The 7703-nt window shown below is 37.5% G+C and overlaps 1 pseudogene; it reads right to left on the bottom strand.

The window, feature by feature from the left end:
• Nucleotides 1-1070: 1070 nt before the first annotated feature.
• On the bottom strand, nt 1071-7104 carry LOC144373558 (DNA polymerase epsilon subunit 4-like; annotated as a pseudogene).
• Nucleotides 7105-7703: the final 599 nt, after the last annotated feature.

Genomic DNA, 7703 nt, shown 5'->3' with positions numbered 1-7703 from the left:
CCAAAAATACTCCAGAACTGCTCTCCAAGGTTTCTTGCTGCTTTCCTTATCACTGCTTTCTAGTCCTCTGCCTGTTTCCTAAGTCACTCACACTTTATCACAAAAATAAAAAATTTAGCCAGTGACTGAGGGAGATAAGAAAGAGGAGTTACTGTTTAATGGGTATCTATTGGGTACCAAGTTTCAGTTTAATTTTTTTCACTTTTTGATCTCAGCCATTATTTAGAATTGGAAACAGAATCTAAGAATACAAGCTACACAATTTAAAGGAATTTAAATACCCACTATGTTAACATCTAAGGGAAAGTTCTACATTTGCAAAAAATAAATAAAACCTTCACCATACTGTTTCTCTGTATCTCCCCACCGAAAGTGTCAGCAATTCTGAAGGATGGTGGTAAGGGTAGTACAAAAATATAAATATATTAATGCCACTGAGCTAAATACATTTAAAAATGGTTAAAACAGTAAATTTTATATTATGTATACCACAATTTTTATAAAAGGCACTGATACATGGACAAATCTTAGAAAAAATAAACAAAACAATCTACATGAACAATAATATAGTTATGGTACTAATGATTTAATATAACCTATTGGTATAAATAAACATGACCACTTAAAAGAAAAAAAAAGAAAAAAAATCTACATGAAAAATGCCAGCCACATAAGCACAAAAGATTTCATATTATGTGATTCCAATCATTGAAAATGTTCAAAATTCATTGGTGATAGTTGCACATCATCTGTTACTATACTAAAAACCAATGAATTATGCACTTTGGTGAACAGTTTATGAATTATTTCTCAATTAAAAAAAATTAACTCATTTTCAATCTATGACTACTAAAGACAAATACTATTCTATAAATTCTGGAACCACATTATGGTGCAAAAGTGAACAAAGAACAAAAATAATAATAATAATAATAATAATAATAATAATAATAAAAGGACTGTGGTTTAAAATGGCTGGCAGTGAAGATCAGGAAGGTCTGTACCAGGGCATGGTGGCTTTCCAATCACAGGGCAAGAACAAAGGCAAGATCATGGAACACACTAGAATGAAGCTGATCAAAGACCTTTATTCTGGTCCTCATCATTCATTAAGCCACCTATGCAAATAATTTCTTCATCTCTGCCCCAAGCAGCAATAGCTGCATCCAGGGCTAAAGTGGAAGACAGACATAAGTAGTGGAAGACCTTATAAAGAAAAGTTATCAGGTAAGAGCTCTACTTATCCCAGCTCAAGTAAAGGTAGAGCAGGAAGATGTGCAGATGTGCAGAGATTCTGTTCTTCAAAGCTGAGGCCTGCAGAGAGGCAAGATGAGGAATGCAGTGAAGGCTCAAAAACTGCCCAGCTCAGCAATCAATCCAAAGTACCTAAAAATACAAAGAGCAATATGTAAAGCAAGGTACCTTGAGAGCAGGATTAGTGTAACAAACTGAGCAAAGTTAAAATAGAAAGGATGTTGGTACAAGCAGCAATTCTAATTTTGACGAATCTCTATCCAAAAGCTCCTCAGGGAAAAATATGATACTAAAGAGGGTGGGTAGTTAGAAATTAAGCATACCAATCTAGAGAATTAGAATTAGGTAGGTAAGGTTATAAATAACTGTTGTGTAACTAAACATACAGGGAAACCATACAAGGAGTAAGTGACATAAAATAAATGAGATAAGCTAAAAGAGTTTATAATCTTTTAGATAGTTCCAACTTAAGATGTGGGACTGAGCCCATAAATTTATATGCCCTGCCACCCAAAATTACATTCAAAAGAAAAAAAAAGGTTTAAAAAAGATATAAATCTGCAAAAAGGAATAGGGGCCTATGAGCAGTTAACAGATTCCAACAACAACAACAAAAAAAGTGAATTATCAAAATCTGGCTGAAGCAAGTTTTTAAATAAAGAAAAATGAGCCCAGAAGGAACACAGAGGGGGCTGCAGCTGAATAGGAAGCCCATCTGCCTAGAACCACAGGGAGGATCTAGACTCAGTCAACAAGAATTATAAAAGACCAGATAGGAAAATGAGATAATGACCCATGTTTCTCTATCACAAACTATTGCCCTCATATGTCCCTCTTAACTTTTTCTATGTGGTGAAGATATTTACACCTAACTTGGATGGGAGAATCACAGGGCTCTCTTCTAAAGAGCCAGACAGACCATCATTGGACACTAGGGCACCTCTACCAACACTGCTTCCACAACACAGCATTCTGTATACTGGCCTTTGGAAGCCCCAGGTTAACATCTAACCACAACTCTGCTCATTCTAAAGCAAAGCTGCCAGGCAAAAACCATCCCCACTGCACTACACACAGCTTCCAGTCTTCACATTCTATCATTCTTAAAAAGAATAAACATCATTGAGAATTTGAAGAAATCCTACACAAATAAAAAAGACCAAAATTTATTTTAAAAGTTTCTAGCATAAAACAGATAACTCAAGGCAAAGAACATAGTAAAAACAAGCCAGAAACACCTCTAATTTAAAAAGATAATAGCCTGCTTTTGACAATGACAACATCTTGCTGAGATCAACTAGTAAAGCTAAAATATATAAATATAAATATGGGCATGTATATATGTATACAAGTGTGTGTGTATGTGTATGTGTATGAGTATAAATGAGAGATCTTTTTTTAAGAGAGAGTGAGAGAGAGAGAGAGAGGGAGAGAGAGAGAGAAAATTTTTTTATTAGTTATTTTTTATTTCTCGGCAGACACAACATCTTTGTTTGTATGTGGTGCTGAGGATCGAACCCGGGCTGCACGCATGCCAGGCGAGCACGCTACTGCCTGAGCCACATCCCCAGCCCAAGAGAAGATCTTTAAGACATTAAAAAAAATCAAGAAAAGGCAAATTTAAAATCTAGAAAAGGCAGGGAACCAATCAATAGTCAAACCCCAAAGTCTGCCTGAGTGGGGAAGACTGGTAACCCACCCTTTTTTAAGCTAGAGTCCCATAATATTATACCCTCACAGTAACCAAAATTAAATCAGACTCCTCACTGACTTATAGCCCAGGGGTTACATCACCACTATGATGCAGAAAACTTCCAGTCTTAGATCTCATTAAGGAGGTACTGTACTGATAATGTTCCTATGTGTCTTGCTGGAGCAAAGAAAAATGTTCTTTAGAGAAAGATATCACCATAAAATCTCAAATTATCTAACAAATAATTTTTTTCCAGTGCAATGACCACTATGTAAAGACAGTACCAAAAGAAAGAACGGATAAAAAGACAAACTCAAAAGTCTAGATATTGGATTGGATATACTACAAAGTAAGAACTTCAAAAGGCTTTGGATATTAGATGGGATATTACACACGACATACTCTATAATAAACAACTACATTCACCACTTAAATAAATGAAATACAAGTTTCAGAGTATCCACAGAAAAACAAAGAGGTTTAAAGGAAATTAAAAGAACTGAAGAAAGAACCGAAAATTCCAAAACAAAAATTACACAGAACACATCATACAAAGGCAAAATTAGGGTTGGGCTTTTATGTATGTTTAGTGAAAATCCCAGAGAAAGTGCAGAGAAAGACCAAAGCAGAGTCAATGTCTAGAGAAACTGGCTGAGAATTTCCCAGAGCATATCCAAACTTCTGTCCATCAGAGTGAAATCTCAGAAAATCAAAGGCAAAGAGAAAATCTTAAAAAGGGATAAACTACCTTCAAAAGACAGACTGTGATTTCTCAACAAAAACAGTGGAAGCCAAAAAAAATGGTAAAAGAACAGCTAGAATTCTGAATTTAGCAGTAAAATCTTTTTGTATTTCCATTTCCCCCTCAAAAAAAAAAAAGAAAGAAAAGAGAAAGTTGAGAGTCAGCTACCAGTTACCTATACTAAAGAAAGCTCTAAAGGACTTATTTTGGGGAAAAGGATTAAAAATGGAGGGTAAGAAATACAAAAAGATCAAAAATTGTTGTAAGCATGTGAATAAACTCATATATTGTCTGTATCATACATCAATAACAATGTCTGATGTGGGCTGATAAAGACACATGGCAATAACAGCATGTTAATTTAAGGAATGAGGGTTTGTAAATGGCATTAATGGATTCTAAGATTCCATTTTGCTGAGGATGAGGGAAAAGATTCTAACTTTTGGCTTTGATAAATTAAGCATGCATATAGTAACTAATGGACGAACCCTAAAAGGATAGATATATACGACTTCCCAACAGATGGAAGGGGAAAAAAAAGGAATAATAATACAAAAGGCAGCATAAAATAGGACAAATGAAAAGCAGGAAAAATAAGATAGGAGATTTAAGTCCATTGTTATCACTAATTAAATTAGGCATAAATGAACTAAGTGCTCCAGTTAAAGGCAAAGATTGTCAGTATGAATTTAATATCACCAATTATACAGCACTTACAAAGATATGGAAATGTAAAAACAAAAAGATGGGAAAAAACACATAAACACTAAAGAAAGCTGGCAAACTTTAATAACGAGACCAAATAGATTTTAAGGCAAAAGAACATTATTAGAAGTAACAATGGTAAATTTTTAAATATTAAAGGTTCTATCACGAGCAATATATAATGATTTTAAATTTGTATATTCCTAATTCCAGTTTTAAATCTATAATGAAAAATAGATCCAGAACCATAAGTGAAAATATTCTTCAGTCATAGTAGGAGACATTAATACACAACTCTCATTAATTGATACAGTAAGCAGACAAAAGAAATTCAGTAAGAATATAGAAAACATAAACTGTACAATGAGACTTGACATTGCACCCAACAACTGGAGACTACACTTTTTCTTCATTCATAGGCACCCACACACATAATACACCTACATACTGGATTAGTAACACATGAAACTAAAGAAATTATTTTTTAAAAAATAGGTTGAAAAAGAGGCTGAACAAACATCTACAAATTAAGAGATTACTCAAGATCTAGGCTTGAAGCTGGCCATGAAAAGGTATCTTCAAAGACATATAAAATACTACAACACAGGCCTAGTGTGATAAGGAGATGCAGAACATGGAATAAAAAGAATGAAATAAATGAAGAAAAGATTTCAGAAGGTAATGAAGCTTAAAGGAGGTAATGAGAACACCTTGTTAGGGTGAAGGTGAGAATGAACTGAGGGCACATGGATTCTGAAAAGCTATTCAATCAGAACATATGGATTTAAGGGTAAGACTTAGGAATTCAGTAGAAGAAATAGCTGAGAAAGCAGTTAAAATGTGGTACTTCAAATATTTCCTATTTTGATGACAAGATTTAGTTAGTACATGAGTTAACCTAAAATTCCTAAGAAAAAAATAGTTACAAGAAGTACAGAATATCAATGCAAATAATCAGTACACACAGACTGCTAAAGAAGAAAATGGACAGAAGTAACCTTTTAAATGTTGGCAATTGTTCCTGATGGCTAACATTATGATGAGGGAACAAAATTTGTATTTATTTACATTTAGGGATGGAAAACACAAGCAGGTACAAAACTTTCCAATTCATCTGAGTCCACCATGTGTCTTCATATTCCCTCTCCCTTCTTTATGGTTAGAAGTTTGCCAGAAGTTCTAACTCCCCAAGGGAAACTGACTATAAATAGAGTTAGCAAGTTTGTTTTCACTGTCCTAATAGGAAGTAAGGAGAAGAAACTATCCCTGTACAAATAAGAGAGAACCAAACATTTGTTTATAAGAGCTGAACTTGCATCTTTAGCATGAAAAAAACAGGTGGAAATGATTTTCCACTGATAAAAAGCTTACCTTCCAGAAAAGCAAAATCATCGACAGCTTCTATCGCATTATCTGAAACACAAGGAAAAGGGACACTTGACTGTGGTCATTTGGACATCAGCTCCAAATTAGCACAATCCACACAATGAAGGAGATGAGGCTTTATACAAATTTAGGCATTTATAAAATATGTCCCTTGCTGTCTTGAGATCTATTTCTGTTCCACCACTAAATCTTACATACTGGCTGCCTAATAGAGTAAAGTCAAGTCCAGGCAAATACTGTTCAATGAGAGGGGTAAATGTGAATCCTCCTACCATGTTGCTTTACTCTTGAATTTATTCTCTTTGTTCTGAAAGTTATCAGAGAAGAGTTTGGCAATATAGCAGGGAGTACAAGATACAGTATATGAAAACTTCAGACATGTGCAAGGGTTAGCAGCTGGATAGAGGGTCAGAAATCAAACACCTGCTTTGCCTTCTCAACCTGCAAAGGGAAAGCTTAACCCAGCCCTCCATTGTCTACTGCCAGATACTATAGAGATACTTTACCCAAATCTCTGCTCTGAAGGGTTTCCCTCTTTCCTTGTTAAGCACAACAGTAGGCATCTTTTGCAATGGTCTCCACAAACAGTTCCTGTCAAACAAATGAACAAATTAAAAAATCAATGGACTCCTGTTTTTGAAAGAAAAGAAGGTGAAGGGCTCAAGCAGGTGGGGAGGTTCTGAAACTTAAGACGGTACAGGACTTCACTAAGGTCATTCCAGTACCTCTTCCCCCAGAAGGCCACTACGTCCCTTCCCCCCTGCTCATAAATCCACTGTGTTCCTTTACTAGACTGCTACAGGTTGCATGTGAGCCAGGAGAGGTGCAAATTAAAGTTGATCTCTGCGCCCTCGTAAAGTGGTTAACAAAGCAATACAACACACGAAGGTGCGTGACACTCTTCTCCAACCTTCCCTGATTACACACGCCACGGACTGCAAACACCCCTTTCACTTTCCGGCTCAGCACAGCCCGCTCAGACCCTTTTTTTCCTCCTCCCCAAATTCCGCCAAACAGCCCCAAGCCCCGCCCAAAGGAAGCCACGCCCCTAGAACCACGCGCTGCCACCCCTAGTGCCCTTGCGCTCCCTTCGCAGCGGGGCTCGAGCCACAATGAAGATTGCTTTCTCTGCCACTAGCTTCACATCGGGTCCGCCTTCACCAAAGCCTTCATTGGCGCCAAAGGCAGCCTCCAGAGTCCAGCCCCGCCCCCCCGCCCCCCCACTTCCCCCCCCACTCTTCGGAGCTTGAGCTTGTGAGGCCGCTGCCTCCCCTCCAGGCCCCTTCTCCTCCCGGGGCGCCCCGCTTCCAGCCGCTGCCTCCATCCTGGCACTGAGTGTGCTGCGCAAGGCCGCCGACTGTGAGCTCGCAAGCGGCGCCGGCCCCTTCACCCACCGCCCCCACCCCACCCCACTAGGCTCCTGTCCTTCTTAGAACTGATCACAGTTATAATCCTGCATTTTCCTGTGTGATTATTAGAACGATGTTTGTCTCCTCCTCCTTCACCTCCAAATCAAAACCTCCATAAAGAAGATATTCCTGGGGCCTGGGGTTGGCTCAGTGGTAGAGCACTAGTCTAGCACATGTGAGGCCCTGAGTTCGATCCTCAGCACCACATAAAAATAAATTTAAAAATGAAGGTACAATACCTTTGTGTCCAACTACAACTAAAAAATTATAAAGAAAGAAGGTGTTCCCGCCTGATTTTGCTCATTGAGTCTTCAGTGTGGTACTGTAACTGGCACTTAGTAGGTGCTCAATACATATTTACTGGATGAATGAATCATTAACAGTGACTCACTTGGAATTGATGTCTCAAAAATAAAAAGCCTGTTAGAATTGTTATTTGAAAATGTCTACCAAAAGCCTCTAGTAATTCCCATAATGGGTTCTGTCCTTCCCTCAATCCTTAGAATCACGCCCT

This window comes from Ictidomys tridecemlineatus, unplaced genomic scaffold (genome assembly GCF_052094955.1).
Source record: "Ictidomys tridecemlineatus isolate mIctTri1 unplaced genomic scaffold, mIctTri1.hap1 Scaffold_4241, whole genome shotgun sequence".
Taxonomy (NCBI): domain Eukaryota; kingdom Metazoa; phylum Chordata; class Mammalia; order Rodentia; family Sciuridae; genus Ictidomys; species Ictidomys tridecemlineatus.
The sequence above is the reverse complement of the archived record's forward strand: the minus strand, read 5'-3'. Positions and strand labels throughout refer to the sequence as shown.